Source organism: Clytia hemisphaerica, unplaced genomic scaffold (genome assembly GCF_902728285.1).
Source record: "Clytia hemisphaerica strain Z4C2 unplaced genomic scaffold, Clytia hemisphaerica genome assembly, whole genome shotgun sequence".
Lineage (NCBI taxonomy): Eukaryota > Metazoa > Cnidaria > Hydrozoa > Leptothecata > Clytiidae > Clytia > Clytia hemisphaerica.
The window spans coordinates 476,822-495,922 of record NW_027103394.1 but is presented as its reverse complement, the minus strand read 5'-3'; the positions used below and the strand labels follow the sequence as shown (position 1 = coordinate 495,922).

The following is a 19,101-nucleotide window of genomic DNA, read 5'->3' as shown; positions in this document are numbered from 1 at the left end:
TGAAGGACTCAAAGCATGGCAGGCAAATCTAGATATTCAGCCAGTGTTTAATTATTACAAAGCTGCAACTTATATGTGTGCATATCTTTCTAAAAGTGAAGATGAAGTGTCACATGCCATGACTCAAGCTGTTCAAGACGCCTTTGAAAACGGTGGTGATAAGTATGAGCAAATGAAATCTGTTGCGCACGCATATGTTTCAAAGCGAGAAGTATCTGTGCAAGAAGCTGTCTATCTTACTATGCCAGAATTATGGCTTCGAAAACTTTACCCTGGTGTAACCTTTGCAAATACCAATGTCCCAGAAAAAAGGTTCAGAATGTGTCTCAGTGAAGATGAAATCAGCCAATTACCCGAAGATAGCACTTCAATCTTCAAAAAGAATATGCTGGATAGATATTGTGATAGACCAAAAGATACAAGTGGAATTTACAAACCCGTTGCTGAAATGTGCTATGCAGAGTTTTTAAGGTTTTATACTGTTGTCTATGAGGAATGCAGTGAAAATGATTGTCAACCTAATCAGCTTGAAGATAATTTGGTAGAATCTAATCATCCGTCAAATAATTATCCGAAGAATATTAAATTAAGATCAATGAAAGGTAAACTTAAATGTCGCAAAGTTCCACTAGTCCTTCGCCTTTATGAACCTAATAGAAACAAGAACCCAGAAGATTATGCACACCATCTCCTGATGTTATATTTGCCATTCCACGATGAAAATGAATTGTTGTCAGAAGTAGAAAAGACTTACACTGCAAAGCTGCTAGAACCTGGTATTATTGAAACTATCGAGAGGAATAGAGCTTTGATCCAACCATATGCCGGTTTGGTAGATGATGCCTTAGAACGATACAGAACTGACTTGATACTCAATATGAATGATTATGAGCAACAGGAAAATGACGATACAAATGCAGAGCTTCAAAGTAGAAATCAAAACAATGAAGATGAGTCAGAGGATGAAAGTAACAATGACACTTCTGGCCTTAGAGCGGCTATTCCAATGGAATCAATTTTGCTCCCAGACAACGAAATCAATGTGCGCATAAGATCTTTAAATCATCAACAAAGAGAAGTATTTGACATTGTTCACAAATGGGGAAGAGATTTTGTAAAGAACCTTTCTTCGAAAGTACCAAGAAATATTGAGCCATTTCGTATTTTCTTAACCGGCGGTGGAGGTGTAGGAAAAAGCCATTTGCTCACAACCATTTATCATTCTTTGTCTAAACTTCTAATGTACAGAGGAGGAGAACCAACTAAAGAAAGGATTCTAGTGCTTGCTCCAACTGGTGTAGCAGCAATTAATGTGAATGGAACTACTATTCATACAGGATTGATCATTCCTACAACAGAGTTCTTTTCATTGAGTGGTTCATCTAAAGCAAATTTGCAAATAAAGCTTGCATGTGTTGAAGTAATTATGATTGATGAAATTTCTATGGTGCCTAATCGTTTGTTCAGAAAAATTGATCAAAGGTTGCGGGATGTATTTAATGTGAAAAAGCCATTTGCTGGAAAGTCAGTTTTATTATGTGGCGATTTATATCAACTTCCACCTATTTTTAAGGATCCCATTTACAAAGTTCCTATTCTTAAAAAAGATCCCAATAATGGCAATGAAAATAAGAAACGTGAATCCCATGATAGACCTTCTCTTATGGATGAATTATACGGGTTTGAACTGTGGAGAAGTTTCCAAATGGCTGAATTAACTGAAGTTATGAGGCAAAGAGATGATATACATTTTGTTGACCTTTTGAATCAAATTCGTGTAGGTGAACTAGATGATGAAAAAGAAGAGCTTTTGAAATCAAGATTCATTTCTAAGGACAGCCCAAATTACCCAGCAGACGTGACTCATATCTTTGCAGAAAACAAACCGGTTGATGCTTACAATTTGAAGAAACTTAATGAACTATCAACTGAAATGCATTTGATTACCGCACAAGATGAGGTGCCAAAACATTTGACAAGTTCAGATATGAAGTTTATCGAAAGTGCTAAAGCAAGAGAAACAGGTGGTCTAGCGCGTGTGCTTGAATTGAAAGTTGGTGCACGCATTTTAATTTCCAAAAATATTGACATAACAGATAGACTGGTTAATGGTCAAGTTGGAACAGTTATGGGTTTTAAATTTAATTCAGTTAATAAGATATCAGGTATCTATGTTAAACTTGATGATACAAAAGCAGGTAAAAAAGGATCAAATTTAGATCAAGTATGTAGAGAAAACAGTTGGACTTTGATTGAAAGAGCAGAATGTACCTTCAACACAAGGAAAAATAAGAATAAAAGAAGTAAAGAAAAACCTTTAATGGTCAGAAGAACACAATTTCCTCTAGTCTTGTCTTATGCCTGTACAAGTCATAAAGTCCAAGGATTAACACTACAATCTGCAGTAGTAAGCTTTGAATTATTTGCTCAAAAAGCTTTCAATGAAGGCCAAATGTATGTAAATTTATCCAGAGTGACAAATATAAATGGGTTATTTCTGATTGGTGAATACAATAGAAAGCATATCCGTGTTAACAATGAAGCAGGCATTGAATATGAACGATTAAGGAGAGAAAGTTCTTTGCAAAAAGTTGAAACTTTTTCACCTGCTTTGACTTCCAGTAAACATTTGCACATTTCACTTTTAAATGTCAGATCTTTCAAAAAACATGTCATTGACATGGTTCATTCAGATACTTTGATCAGCAGTGACTTGATATGCCTTACTGAAACTCAACTGTCACCTTCAAGTGAAACAAATGACATTGATGAATCGTTGCAAAATTTCAAAATTGATTACAATAATAATTCAGTCAATAGATTTCAAAACACTGCATGTTGTGCAAATTCTTCAATAGAAATTTTAGAATGCCAAAAAGCAGCTGGTTATACACAGATAATGTTTAAAAAAGAGACATTTAGTGAGCAACCTATTACACTTCTACTCTTGTACAAGCCACCTAACTTTTCAAGAAATACTTTTCTTGAAGAACTGAGAACACTTTTATATGATGAAGTACAGATTATCCTTGGAGATTTCAATATTGATGCTTTGGATGCTGCAAATGAAGACCTTGCTGATGTGCTCTCGTCATACAAACTGATAGTGAATGAACCTACTCATTTGGCAGGTGGTCTTCTTGATCATGTGTATTTGAAAAAGACTTACTTAGATAAAAAAGAAGTACAATGCTTTGTTAAAGATATATATTTTTCAGACCATGATGGAGCTTGCTTCACTCTATTGAACAATTCCTAAATATTCAAACATGCATAACCATATAGCTTACTTAGCCTGCTTATCTGGGGAGGGAGGGGATGGGGGTAGGCCAATGAGTTTAAGCCAAAGGCTAGAAGTGAATCTGTGTGGTAGGAATTGAAGCAAGTTCAATCGTACCAAAGTTATGCGGCCCGCATGCTTTTCATACAAGATTAAAGATTCACTTCTAGCCGTCGGCTTAAATTCAATGGGATAGGCAATTGGGGTGTGAGGGGGATGCAATATTCTTTTTGACTCGATTAGGCATTGCAGCTCTTTTTTTCTATTACATTTTGCATCTTCTTTTTATACCTCTCTCACCTTGTCTGTGTATGTAAATTTTTAGTTGATTAAAATATACAACAAGGGCAGGTTGATTTGTAGCAAACAATTAAAAACTAGGTTTTCATGAACTTCAAAATATATTTTTAACACTGAAAATTTACATACAAAGGCAATTTGGAAGAAACAAAGAGTTTTTTGCATCAAAGATTATTTTGAATATTTCGAAGCAATAGGAAAAAATTAACTCCTCAGTATTTTTCTCTTTTAAAGTCACTTTTTATGATATTTATATAATAAATAGCTTCTTTTTTTATTTTTGGATTTGAAATTTTTATATAATTTTATGCCATTTATTATTTTGATTTTTTTATAGCATTTTGTAGATAAGATTTAAAATAAGCATTTTTTATATTTTTGGATTTGAAATTTTTATGTAATTTTAAGCATTTATTTATTTTTACAAATTTTTTAATAGCATTTGTAGATAAGATTTAAAATTGTATTTATTTTTGTAAATTTTATACTTCTGTTATTTTTCTGTTTATTAAATTTACAAAATCAATTCATTTAACAACTATTTTAAGATACAAAACATTTAAAATAACATGAACAAAAATATTAAAATGCTGGACTTGTATTGGATTGATTTATAAGTATTGTAATGGAATTTGTCTTTGTCAAAATCGTTAATTATTTGTGGTTAAGTATTGTTATTGGTGTCATTGTGATGGGATTTATGTTCGTGAAATGATTGTTAATGTGGATCCATTGCTAACCATCTAAAGAAACAGCCAGTTAATTTGAATCATCATTGGTATCATGCATACGTTGAATTGGTCCAAAAATACTAAATCAAAGTATATACAGAGAAAAAACACACAAAAACAGGTTAGTGCATCGCAAGTTTTTTGAACAGCAACAACAATATATTGTATTCTTTCCTCGCTCAATCGTATCAGGCTTCATGTTGATTTTTTTTCAATATTGATGAGTCTCTTTTACAGAGCTATTCAGGTGTTATAACCTGTTATAACTAGTTTAGCACAAATAAAGATGAGTACATATTTTTTTATTAGAACACCAAATATTTCGGCTAGATGGACTTATTTTCTTGCAAATTTCCAGCCTAAAAAATGTTCTTAAGCTTGTTCTTAATTTCTTTCCAGAACACTTAAGGGTATGTTCTAATAAAAAACGTGTAAGCTAGCCTGTCTATGTAATTGCATAAAATAATTTTCCTTTTACAGGATTACGACCAAATTTCTCCTCGATCAGTACCAAGTCATGAATGTATGTATATATTCACTAATTGCAAAATGATTATAGCAGCTCTCCCCTACAACAAACAACATTGATGTTCTTCAATTGAAAATCAGGTACTTTAATTTTCAGTTATTTTCAAGCTTATTTGCCCAGTTCATTTGATAGATATTATAAATATACTTTTATAGAGCTCTACTGTATACCGTGAACTTTGATTTGTTTTGAAATTGATCTGTATTGGCATTTGAAATCATTGCCAACCGTTTATAGTGTGCTTCTAGCTCCATAATGAATTCTATTATTATCCATAATGAATTCTATTATTATTTCTATTATGCATTAGATCTCGAATCACAGATGGTAGTTCACCGTTATACTGTTGCTTTTACTGTGGATAAAACATTACCGTCAGTTTGCTCACATTTAAAGATTTCATTGAAAATTTGATTATTGGAAAGGTTGCTGATGTTAACGTTTTCAAGAAAATTCTACTTGATTTAAAGTGATCAAAAAATACTACATCGTTAAATTAGCTTGTCTGTTGTCTGGATTGGTTTGCCCTTAGCTTATTGGAAAATCATGTGTTTTTTTCTCTACCAATGTAAATCAACTTAAATAAATCCCTTGGTTTGGTTTGGTTTGGTTTGGTGTGGTTTGTATTCGTTGTTGAAAATCATTGCTTGGATGGACTTGTACGATTAAAAAGACTTTAATTTGTTACCAGCTGAACGATTAAACGAACCCTTTTTATATAGACAAAATAATTGAACTGTAACTTTTCATGTAAATAAATCTATATTTTTAAAGAGTTAAAAAATGTTTTTAAAATTCTCCATTGTTATATTTAATATTTTACTTGTTTCAAAAAAATTGTCGTCCATATAGTACGTACGCAACAACTTTCCTAATATTTGATACCCCCCTTGTACGCAGAGAACAAAAGAAAACACGTCATTTAAACAATAGGCGTACGCTTTTTTGCTAGTCCCCTCTTAGGCTGCACGCATCCCCAGAATTTATTTTGTTATATATCAAATCATATCAGAGGGGATGCGTGCAGCCTAGTCCCCTCTCCCCCCTTCACTGCGTACTTACTATATGGATGGCTCCTTTCAAGATTCAGATGAAGATTTAAAAAACTTAATTATAGTGGGAATTTAATTTAGTGGATGCTAGAAAAAATTAAATTTGGGAACTTATTTGGGGGATTTGAAAAAGGCGTGTTTATGTTCTATTTAATTTATTTCGAAACAAAAATATTCATTTTCGTGATTCTGCCCCGTTTTCGGCTTTTTTTAATTATTTAATTTTCCTAATCAAAATATAATCTAAAATTAAAATTAAATTTTCGTGAAAATGGCCAAATTTTTCCACCACCCTCATCACGCCACGCCATCACGCAAAATTTTTTTTATCACGATTACGAAAATAACCGAAATTTTTTGATCACGTAAAATTCGAGAAAAAATAGGCAAAATCACGCATCACGCCTCAAATTTGTTCCCTATCACGCATCATGCCAAAAAAAATGCCGAATCACGCGATCACGCCAAAAAATACCCCCAATCACACCCACACGCACGCCAACTGCTGGGAGAGGGCTCTTCCAAGTTGGTTTCCCACAAATCTTTTCTATTTTGCATTTTAATATAACTCTCGAGCGGTGCTATATCTCGTACATTTTTGGAATTCTTACATGTATCTACAGCTACCCGCCGCTCAACAAACACTGAATAGGTCAGAAGAAATAAAGTTTCCCCTTCCCGCACTAAGATTCTTGTCCACGTTTCGGAAGTCGAGCCTTCGTCCGACCACATGTTTTTAAAGTAAGCAGAAAATTTACTAGTCAAGCCAAAAGTAAACAGAACTTCACCTTCACACGATGTTCAGGAAAATCTTCGTCCCGCTTCGGTAACATATATTAAAAGGCAGTTATTTTATTCCCGGGGGGGGGGGGCACTCGATCTGAAAACGACCATACGTTCGGCCCAAAATTTGGCTTCTAAAATCGGACCCTTACAGTGCAGTGAATTTCCATGGAAAATCATACCCTTACAGTGCACTTTTTCAAAATTTCTCGCCCGCAAGGGCGAAAATTTTTGCAATTTTCCAAGAAAATGTGGAATTTTTCCTCCAAAATTGACCAATTTTGTGCCAATTTTACCAAAAAATTGGCCTTTTATCACAATTTCCTACCCTTACATGTCAGTGCAGTTCAGTGCAGTTTTGTAATTTCCTACCCTTACAGTGCACTAGCTGAACTATGAAAAACCTACCCTTAAGGGCCGAACGTCTGGTAGGTCATTTACCTTGAGTGCCCCCCCCCCGGGATTTTATTTTAGGGAGACGTAATTAATTTTGTCTCTAAATTCTTAAGTAACAGTTTCCTTGCCTTAGAAAATAACCTTAGGGTATTTTTAATAAAAAAAATTATCTTCCAGTCTCGCTCCCTGGGTGCTGGGTAGACTAGAGTCTACTTCTGGCTGAACTTTGCTTTTTGATGTAATCCCTTATTCTCAAATAAAAATATTGCTTCATGCTGTTTTTACCTTCCAAAAACATCTAAAATATTACCATATACTACCGGGCCACTTATCAGCGCCAAAAAGTCCATAAAAAAGCTCTAAATGGACCCCGGGCTAGGTGCTGGGTAGAAATAAAGTGCTGTCAAATCGGTTGATGATGATATACCGGGAACGATCCCGATTCAGAAATCGGTAATATAAATGTCAATTGTCAGTAATGAGAAAATCGTATCTATTTAGAGATATTTTGCTATGTAGCAATTTGATCAAAATTTGAATTCTCCTTACAGTAACACAAGTCACACCCGAAAATTCCGTTTGATCAAAATTTAAATTCTCCTTACAAGAACACTGGTCACATCACCAAAAAATAAAATTTGTCGCTCTCAAATATACTTTTTTAAGAACAGTGTGACCGTGAATTCAGACACCATCAATAACTTCAGGTTCTTCTCACTAATCGCTCTTTTCAAAAACCTCTCTCCCACTGACACACCTAATATATTATAAAGGCAACAAACGATGGCTAGTTTTTACACTCCACGAAAAAAATCAAAGTATCAACAACAAACGAAACGAGGTAAGCCCTAACGACTATATTGTCTCTTATTGTTCTCGACAAAACTTCATGCTTGATGATTTCAACTAATCTGTTAGCAAATTTATAGTACAATACATATTTTGGGGATTTTTTTATAAGCAACTCCAACTTTCGAGTCACGACTGGGGTTGCTTTACATTCTAGGTCATTTTCTCAAAAATTTCTTTGACCAGCCCTGAAAAAGGTCAAAGCTTTTAGCTAAAAAGCTTTTATTAAAATATCGACAAAAGACGAGCAAATTTCAGCTCATAAAAAATGTGTAAGATATCAGAACTTCAATTCAATTCAAAACATATATTTACCCGAAGGAAGGGACACCAAGTTTATTAGAATAAATTAGAAGCCTAATTACAAATGGTGCAACCTAAAACAAATGGTGCAACCTAATACAAATGGTGCAACCTAAACTCTGTTATATGATTGTCCGTGGGGTAAATCACTTCCGAAAAAGTGTACGAAATGGAAAGACTTTTGAGATTTTTGGAATTTTTGGATACTGTAAGTTTACCAGATTTTTTCAAGAGATTTACCCCTCATGCTTTTCATGTCCTGCTCTTTAGAAACATTTAATTTAATTAATTGTTTGCTTTATTGACAGATCTCATTGACATCACTGGCTATATAGAATATGTGAGTCCAATCAAGCAAACGTATTTCGAGGTTTTCATCTCAAACAATAAAGCAGAAGAAGAAAAAATTGTAGTATATGATGAAGCATGCCATAATACCCTCACACAGTTTCTTAACAAAGGTGTAACAGTCACGCATTTGGCTAAATCGTCCAATAATAGCTCTACAAAAGATTTAATGTTCACGACTTCCTCCAAAGTCATTGGAATGTCACCAACATTCGAACGTCCTTCTATTCCAATCAACTTCATCAGTATTAGAGATGCCATGGACTGTGCTATCTACAGCCGAGTCAACATCAGATTTTTGATTACTAAAACAGATGTAGCTGGTACCAGCAAAGATATGCTTCAATTCCAGCAATTGCTCGTCACAGACAACAGTGTGACAGATGCGAAAGTTTTGACTGTATTTGGTGACCTTGTTGGGAAACTGAATATTGATAAATGTTATGAGCTCACCCATGTGACTATAGGGAAGTTTGGTGGTAAGAGGATCTTGAAAGCATCTGATCGTTCGACATTTGTTCAATTGCCTGATGATTCAATCGTGTTGCCTCCGGTACCTACTGTATCAAGAACTGGACATATCTCGAGCATTAGCATGTCATCCCTCAAAGGAATATCTGTTTGTCCACAATGTAAAACAGAAATAACATTCACAAGATCAATTGCAATGTGTAACACATGTGATGAAGCTATTTCACCAAGTGATATTTTAACAATATCTACTGTGAAATTCACATTTAAAGAATCATCCACAAATCGAGTATCATTGTATTGCCAACGTTCATTACTGGAGGACTTGTGCACTGTATCCCTGGACGAAATTGAAATTTCCTTGTGTGAAATCCTAAATATGAAAGTCACCTTGAAGATTAAACTTGGTTCAAGTGAAGTTATTGCAATCGAAAAGGTTGAAAACAGCGAAAATGAAACTGATTGAGACTCAGTTTTATATTGAGACAAAACTATTTACTCTATGTAAATCTAGTACTTTAATGTTTTGTTACCTTATTTAAAAAAGAACTTCTTGTGAATTTTCATTTAGCTGAACTGTTAAGGATTCTGATTTATGGCATATTTTTTATCTTTAAATCTTTTGATGGTCGTGATTTGACCATTTGACCAGTTGCGATTAATTGCAGGGTGTTAAATCATTTAGTAAGATTTTTTGAAAACATTTTGAAACTACTGGTTATTTGTTATTTGTCATTGGTATTTTATAGCTTTCATATTTTTTAAACTGATGTATATTTTTTACTAAACCATTTGATGTTTATCTATCCCAAAATCATCAAAAATTCTCCACAACAAAATGGCAACAAATTCCCAGATGATGACCTTTTACATTTGGAAATGAACGGTTTTACAGACCTGAAAATTTTAAAAGAACATTGGAATCGAGATGATTTTGGGAGTCACCCAGACATAGTTCTTGATGTGCTTTTTATTAGTTTTGCAGTTATATATATTTGGTGACAGTCGGAGTCAACTCCTGATTACTTTCTTGTAACTTCCTCTATTCTAATATAAGGTTTCTGCCAAAAGGCACAGACACTTTAGAGTTTATTAGTATCCCATCACCCTTCTTTTCATCGCTACATTTGAAACTCATTCCTAAAGATTTAATGTGCCTGGTGTGCCAAGACTTAGTTTTAAATAAAAATGGGAAAACTGGTTGAGTGTAGTTAAGTTAATAAAGTTTTAACTGTCATTTGTAAACTCTTGATATTTCCTATTGTTTTTTGTTTTTTTTTACTAAACTACTGGATAGCTTAGTAACATTTGTAAATTTTGTTAAATTTTGAATGTAAATATTAAAGAGATGTTAGTATTTACTCTTATCTGTTTCGCACCTTGCTTAGAAAATAAGGAGGCAGTTTATAAAAAGCAAATTTTCCAAATATAAGCATGCAAAAATCCTTCTTCACCCCAAAATTACAAATTACTCTTGACAAACTTCCCTAAATTAAGATGTTCACTCAACTCACAGATCTGTAAAGCCCAAATTTTTAATCGACCGCCGGAGGCGGTTTCTTTCATAGTGGTACGCTAATCTCGTTTTGCCTTGGCTCATTACTTTGTCTGCCATTTACTTTCGGTTTTTTTAACTAGATTACCCAGGTGTTTCTCTTTTTTTCCGCTAAATGTCTTTAATTCGGAATTGAATAATCGAGACATGAAAAATGACTATATTGTAATCTGTTTTCAATGAATAATCTAAAATGTACTGGAGATGACATGTAGGCGTTAATAATGTGCGCGCACTCTTTTACGAGCGTGATGGAAGGCGGTCGTTTCAGTGTGGTTTAGATCCACACTGTGACCTAGTTTATTATATGGTCAGTTCCACTTTGAAGCGTTTTTCAAAAGTTATTGCACTACGGTGGAGAGTGACGTTGGTTCCAATTGAATCTTTAACCTTTCTCAGGGAAGAAAAATTGAAGCCTTATAATTTTGACAAAGCGAATAGGATTTAGTGATTTTGTTTTTTAACGGTATATTTTTTGAGGAAAATTTTAGTTTCTATCTGCCATTTGTAGTAAAAACAGGCGGGTCGCTCATTGCCGCTCAACTTTGGTGGGATGGGGACTTCAAATCCCACCAAGGAGATTCAATTCTAGCCCTTCGGGTTTGTATTTCATTGGTTGGGTCCGTGTGGAGTGCATAAACGCGGGGATACACGGAACTCGAAAATTTGCGTCGTCCGTGCATAAAATCAAAACAAGAATTCTCGGCTCGGGATCGAGATGAAGTGTTAGTGAACTAAAATTGTTCAAATTGAAATTATTTTGATAAACCCCTAGAACCCTAAACAAAAGCAAAAAAGCTTCTAAAATACCTCAATTCTCAAGAATCTCTAATTAACGGTAGTATCAACCATCTTTTAGTTTAGAAAGGTAATCCCCTTTCTTCAAAAGGTTTTCTTCTTGCAGCCAAAATCAAAGAAAGCTAAGTTTCAAGCCAGTCTTGCAAACAGGGATGTATAATAAAATGATTCCAAGAATATATTAATCAATTGTTGTTATATGAGGGTCGAAATGATGACTGAGACTACCCAAGGGCGGTTGAGGGGGTCAATGATTCAGACGACAGGTATTTGTAACGTTGTTGACGTATGTTCAAACTGAAAATGAAATATGATAAACTAATAAGTATTTGATTGATTGATTTAAATGAAATAAATTTGATTGACAAAGTTAAGTCTTGAAATTGAATTGATTAGAAAAATAAATATTGAAAATGTTTGAGAAAATCTAAGTCCAGATGACCTAACCTAAGCATGCTGAAAATCCAAGATGGCCGCCAAAGCATGCTATGAAAACAAATGGCCACAACTGACAGGCAAAAAGCAAAAGGCAGAAAGAAAAGCAAAACAAGAAAGCAAAACCTACCAGCCTGCCAGCATGAAAGCATTGTGAATTTTTGTCTGATTTTCAAAGTCTGAACTTGACTATTGAAAGTATTGAATGTTGACCATATTGAAAAAATTAGAGTTTTAATTTGAGCTCCTTACTCCTTGTGAGCTTGATTGTGAATGACATGAAGAAGCATGCAAGCCCTAGTCTAGCCTCATGTTGACTGGACACCAAAAAGTGATGACTCATCAAAATGGTAGAAATGTAAACAATGTCTAAAATACAGACCTACATTGAAAATAAACATTACCAAATGACCTACATTGAGTATAAAATGTAAACATTGACAAAAATGACCTACATTGAGTATAAAATGTAAACATTGACAAAATGACCTGCATTGAACAAATATGATAAATTTAATGAAATGAAAATAACCTGAATAAATTTTTTGTGTGAATTATATAATATGAAAATTGACTGATTTTTCTACATCAATAATCTCGTGAAATTTGAGATTTAGAAATAAAATAATGGAAAAATATTTTTGCTACATCATTATTTAAAAATCTAACAAAGTTCTAAGTTTGTGGAAATTTTCAACAAAACTACAGTATGATAAAATGTGTAACAGACGTTAAATCACGATAAAAAAGCGGTTTTCGTCTAACAGGCTATAGAAGACGATGCTATCGTCCGTTTAAGAATTCAGTTAACGCGAGAAAATAGTCAGGGCGGTTTACGGGAAAAAAGTGGCGGTCGAATTTTGGAACAAAACGTTGTAAACACCTCCGCCTCGAGCTAACCACCCGGTCACAAGTTTTTCCCGCCTCCTAAACTACTTTCTTTTAGTGATCTTTGTGTAGACGATAGGATCGTCTGTGTAGATGATAGGATCGTCTAATCCTTTAGTGCCTTTTTAAAGTCAAAAATCGTATTAAAAGAATAATTTGCATTTTAAAAGGCATCGTCCTTTTTATTTAACAATTCGTAAAAAGTTTATGCTTGCGAAAAAGATTTTATATTACAGCTTGAAAAGAAAATTCTACATAATCCGCTGAAATATTTCTTTGTGTTCGTAAAATTTAAAAGAAATCGATCGACACAGGTAATAATCTTGGTAGTCGTTTATTTTTCTCATCGTTGCGTTCAAATCAATGTGATATTGCGGAGGTTTGTGTTTGTCGTTTCTTTGTCATCGAATCGAATAATCGTCTGAGTGAAATACTGTTGCCGGCAACGACGTGCTCCTGAAAAAAAGTGTAAAACCTTACATAACATGCAAACCAACGATTTTTTTAGCACATAAACAAACTGTTGTCTTGATCATGTCCCAAACCTAAAAATTTCTTAAAAAATGACATCATAGTTTATGATTTCAAATGCATTAAAAAGAGGATTATTTGGCGGAATTGTCTGAAAATTTATTTTTTCGCTTGTCCGCCAAATTAAGTTTCTCAACCATTCACCAAATTAAATTCTGTATTTTTCGCTCATCCACCAAGCCAAGTTAAATTCTCGCCAAAATTGATTCCTACCTTCTTTATTTTATTCTGTATTTTAGATCTATTTAATCCAATCTCTTATAACGTAAAATTCGCACACGTTTTTACTTTTCAACCTTTGTCTTCGTTCAAATCTTTGTGCTAATAATCCTTTCTTCCATCGCAGCTATTTAACTACTTTACAAACTATCTAACTATAACGTCCAGCCACACATCAGATTCGATCTGACAGCTCACACTGCAGCACACTGTACCATTCTTAGTATCTAGTTTTTAGTATCTACGCATTTTATCTCAAGAAACTCATCCTTTGTATCTTTTAATCACTTAAGCCGGAGCTTCCAGCGCAGCTGGTTTATTATTCTTTTAATTCAAGTCTCAAAATTTTGCTCACATAGGACTAAATTGGCTCTAAACGTGATTTCTGTGACTAATAAGTCAGCTTCCTTAACAACCGCTTTACTTTTTCCTGAAACATGGTGTACTTGATAAAAAACAAACAAAATATTCTTATTTCTATACTCTTGAAGCCTCCAAAATGTTCTTAGCAGTGCTCCAGGAGAAAATCCGACGTATGTCCAGCTAGAAGGAAAATGTCAAATTGACATCATATAGAACCCCTAAATGAAACATACTATCCTTGCGCACATATAGCCTACGTATCTATATATCAAATGATTTAATATAAGGGAGATAATAACGACATAGGACATGGGGTCCCTATACCCCCGTGGACATACCCCAAACCCGTGTCATTTGTTTCATTTGTTTCATTTTGACTTTAAGTCATTTTGACTTTAAGTCATTTTGACTTTAAGTCTCGAAAAAAAGGAGAGACCCCCGTTCTTTTTATTCTTTTTGTCATTTTGGCTCAATAAGGCCGGGGGTCATAGGGCATAAAGGGTCCCTATACCCCAGTGGACAAACCCCAAACCCGTGTTATTTGTTTCATTTGTTTCATTTTGACTTTAAGTCATTTTGACTTTAAGTCTCGAAAAAAAGGAGAGACCCCCGTTCTTTTTATTCTTTTTGTCATTTTGGCTCAATAAGGCGGGGGTCATAGGGCAATAAGGGTCCCTATACCCCAGTGGACATACCCCAAACCCGTGTCATTTGTTTCATTTGTTTCATTTTGACTTTAAGTCATTTTGACTTTAAGTCTCGAAAAAAAGGAGAGACCCCCGTTCTTTTTATTCTTTTTGTCATTTTGGCTCAATAAGGCCGGGGGTCATAGGGCATAAAGGGTCCCTATACCCCAGTGGACATACCCCAAACCCGTGTCATTTGTTTCATTTTGACATTAAGTCTCGAAAAAAAGGAGAGACCCCCGTTCTTTTTATTCTTTTTGTCATTTTGGCTCAATAAGGCCGGGGGTCATAGGGCATAAAGGGTCCCTATACCCCAGTGGACATACCCCAAACCCGTGTCATTTGTTTCATTTGTTTCATTTTGACTTTAATTCTCGAAAAAAAGGAGAGACCCCTTCTTTTATTCTTTTGTCATTTTGGCTCAATAAGGCCGGGGGTCATAGGGCATAAGGGGTCCCTATACCCCAGTGGACATACCCCAAACCCGTGTCATTTGTTTCATTTGTTTCATTTTGACTTTAAGTCTCGAAAAAAAGGAGTTACCCCCATTCTTTTTTTTCTTTTTGTCATTTTGGCTCAATAAGGCCGGGAGTCATAGGCCATAAGGGGTCCCTATACCCCCGTGGACATACCCCAAACCCGTGTCATTTGTTTCATTTGTTTCATTTTGACTTTAAGTCTCGAAAAAAAGGAGAGACCCCCGTTCTTTTTATTCTTTTTGTCATTTTGGCTCATAAGGCCGGGGGTCATAGGGCATAAAGGGTCCCTATACCCCAGTGGACATACCCCAAACCCGTGTCATTTGTTTCATTTGTTTCATTTTGACTTTAAGTCATTTTGACTTTAAGTCTCGAAAAAAAGGAGAGACCCCCGTTCTTTTTATTCTTTTTGTCACTTTGGCTCAATAAGGCCGGGGGTCATAGGGCATAAGGGGTCCCTATACCCCAGTGGACATACCCCAAACCCGTGTCATTTGTTTCATTTGTTTCATTTTGACTTTAAGTCATTTTGACTTTAAGTCATTTTGACTTTAAGTCATTTTGACTTTAAGTCTCGAAAAAAAGGAGTGACCCCCATTCTTTTTTTTCTTTTTGTCATTTTGGCTCAATAAGGCCGGGAGTCATAGGCCATAAGGGGTCCCTATACCCCAGTGGACATAACCCAAACCCGTGTCATTTGTTTCATTTGTTTCATTTTGACTTTAAGTCATTTTGACTTTAAGTCTCGAAAAAAAGGAGAGACCCCCGTTCTTTTTATTCTTTTTGTCATTTTGGCTCAATAAGGCCGGGGGTCATAGGGCATAAAGGGTCCCTATACCCCAGTGGACATACCCCAAACCCGTGTCATTTGTTTCATTTGTTTCATTTTGACTTCAAGTCATTTTGACTTTAAGTCTCGAAAAAAAGGAGAGACCCCCGTTCTTTTTATTCTTTTTGTTATTTTGGCTCAATAAGGCCGGGGGTCATAGGGCATAAAGGGTCCCTATACCCCAGGGGACATACCCCAAACCCGTGTCATTTGTTTCATTTGTTTCATTTTGACTTTAAGTCATTTTGACTTTAAGTCTCGAAAAAAAGGAGAGACCCCCGTTCTTTTTATTCTTTTGTCATTTTGGCTCAATAAAGCCGGGGGTCATAGGGTATAAAGGGTCCCTATACCCCAGTGGACATACCCCAAACCCGTGTCATTTGTTTCATTTGTTTCATTTTGACTTTAAGTCTCGAAAAAAAGGAGAGACCCCCGTTCTTTTTATTCTTTTTGTCATTTTGGCTCAATAAGGCCGGGGGTCATAGGGCATAAAGGGTCCCTATACCCCAGTGGACATACCCCAAACCCGTGTCATTTGTTTCATTCGTTTCATTTTGACTTTAATTCTCGAAAAAAAGGAGAGACCCCCGTTCTTTTTATTCTTTTTGTCATTTTGGCTCAATAAGGCCGGGGGTCATAGGGCATAAGGGGTCCCTATACCCCAGTGGACATACCCCAAACCCGTGTCATTTGTTTCATTTGTTTCATTTTGACTTTAAGTCTCGAAAAAAAGGAGTGACCCCCGTTCTTTTTTTTCTTTTTGTCATTTTGGCTCAATAAGGCCGGGAGTCAAAGGGCATAAGGGGTCCCTATACCCCAGTTGACATACCCCAAACCCGTGTCATTTGTTTCATTCGTTTCATTTTGACTTTAATTCTCGAAAAAAAGGAGAGACCCCCGTTCTTTTTATTCTTTTGTCATTTTGGCTCAATAAGGCCGGGGTCATAGGGCATAAGGGGTCCCTATACCCCAGTGGACATACCCCAAACCCGTGTCATTTGTTTCATTCGTTTCATTTTGACTTTAATTCTCGAAAAAAAGGAGAGACCCCCGTTCTTTTTATTCTTTTTGTCATTTTGGCTCAATAAGGCCGGGGTCATAGGGCATAAGGGGTCCCTATACCCCAGTGGACATACCCCAAACCCGTGTCATTTGTTTCATTCGTTTCATTTTGACTTTAATTCTCGAAAAAAAGGAGAGACCCCCGTTCTTTTTATTCTTTTTTTCATTTTGGCTCAATAAGGCCGGGAGTCATAGGCCATAAGGGGTCCCTATACCCCAGTGGACATAACCCAAACCCGTGTCATTTGTTTCATTTGTTTCATTTTGACTTTAAGTCATTTTGACTTTAAGTCTCGAAAAAAAGGAGAGACCCCCGTTCTTTTTATTCTTTTTGTCATTTTGGCTCAATAAGGCCGGGGGTCATAGGGCATAAAGGGTCCCTATACCCCAGTGGACATACCCCAAACCCGTGTCATTTGTTTCATTTGTTTCATTTTGACTTCAAGTCATTTTGACTTTAAGTCTCGAAAAAAAGGAGAGACCCCCGTTCTTTTTATTCTTTTTGTCATTTTGGCTCAATAAGGCCGGGGGTCATAGGGCATAAAGGGTCCCTATACCCCAGTGGACATACCCCAAACCCGTGTCATTTGTTTCATTTGTTTCATTTTGACTTTAAGTCATTTTGACTTTAAGTCTCGAAAAAAAGGAGAGACCCCCGTTCTTTTTATTCTTTTTGTCATTTTGGCTCAATAAAGCCGGGGGTCATAGGGTATAAAGGGTCCCTATACCCCAGTGGACATACCCCAAACCCGTGTCATTTGTTTCATTTGTTTCATTTTGACTTTAAGTCTCGAAAAAAAGGAGTGACCCCCGTTCTTTTTATTCTTTTTGTCATTTTGGCTCAATAAGGCCGGGGGTCATAGGGCATAAAGGGTCCCTATACCCCAGTGGACATACCCCAAACCCGTGTCATTTGTTTTATTCGTTTCATTTTGACTTTAATTCTCGAAAAAAAGGAGAGACCCCCGTTCTTTTTATTCTTTTTGTCATTTTGGCTCAATAAGGCCGGGGGTCATAGGGCATAAGGGGTCCCTATACCCCAGTGGACATACCCCAAACCCGTGTCATTTGTTTCATTTGTTTCATTTTGACTTTAAGTCTCGAAAAAAAGGAGTGACCCCCGTTCTTTTTTTTCTTTTTGTCATTTTGGCTCAATAAGGCCGGGAGTCATAGGGCATAAGGGGTCCCTATACCCCAGTGGACATACCCCAAACCCGTGTCATTTGTTTCATTTTGACTTTAAGTCTCAAAAAAAAGGAGTGACCCCCGTTCTTTTTATTCTTTTTGTCATTTTGGCTCAATAAGGCCGGGAGTCATAGGCCATAAGGGGTCCCTATACCCCAGTGGACATAACCCAAACCCGTGTCATTTGTTTCATTTTGACTTTGTATTTTTAGAAAGTGCCACGCTATCAGCCTATTCGATTGACTTCCAAATTTGCCATAGTCACCAACTTTGCCAAATCTACAATTTCAATGTCAAAAGATCACAGCTTCATGGCAAATTTGTACATCGCTAGGCCGCCATTATGATTTCCGTTTTGTGATGCTTAGTCAGCAGTTTTCTTTCGGTGTTTTTAAACAAGCGATTTTTTAACCAATCAAATTGCCGATCGGCATTGTTTTGCTTTAGCATTGGAAGGTCTTCTATTTTTCAAAATCTTTGGCAAAAGTGGCAAAATTGGAGCGAAAAGAACACAGGTCTTGTGGGAACAGTGTTTTGTATGGAGACGTGTGAAGGTAAGTTCCAAAAATGCCAAGAATGTCAGATTCACCACATCTTTTTTATTTGGCATTTATGGCACTCAAATTTTGCCACTTTTGCCAAATTTTTGTCAATCGAATGCAAAATAATTGGCAATCAGGGCAAAAATGGCATATTTTGAAGTCAATCGAATTGGCTGTATCTTAAATTCGAAAATTTACGACATGACACATTTTGAAAAGTTGACGTCAAAATTATTTTCGTTAGAAACTCACTGCAGGGACTTCTTCAATTCGAACGCCAAATCTTTTTGGACGGGGGTTTTTATCGGGAGATAGTGTTAATTTTCTCGCTGAATAATGCATGGTAAAAAAATTACAAACATTTTTTAAAAATGACGTATATGCACTTCTTTTTCGAAAGAAAACAAGAGCCGCAAAGATGCGGATAAATATTTCCTTTACAAATATTAAAATAATAATTAATGCCCTCAAAAGATTTCAAAGTGCT

General features: G+C 35.6%; 2 long non-coding RNA genes across 2 annotated transcripts in view; both read left to right on the top strand.

Annotated features, from left to right (window-relative positions):
- Positions 1–19,101, top strand: part of LOC136824902 (uncharacterized) — a 366,918-nt gene that overhangs the window by 110,763 nt on the left and 237,054 nt on the right. The window lies entirely within an intron of this gene.
- On the top strand, positions 4,089–5,448 carry LOC136824889 (uncharacterized). Its single transcript, XR_010849186.1, has 3 exons — positions 4,089–4,432; positions 4,792–4,920; positions 5,151–5,448. It is a non-coding gene; the product is annotated as an uncharacterized lncRNA (long non-coding RNA).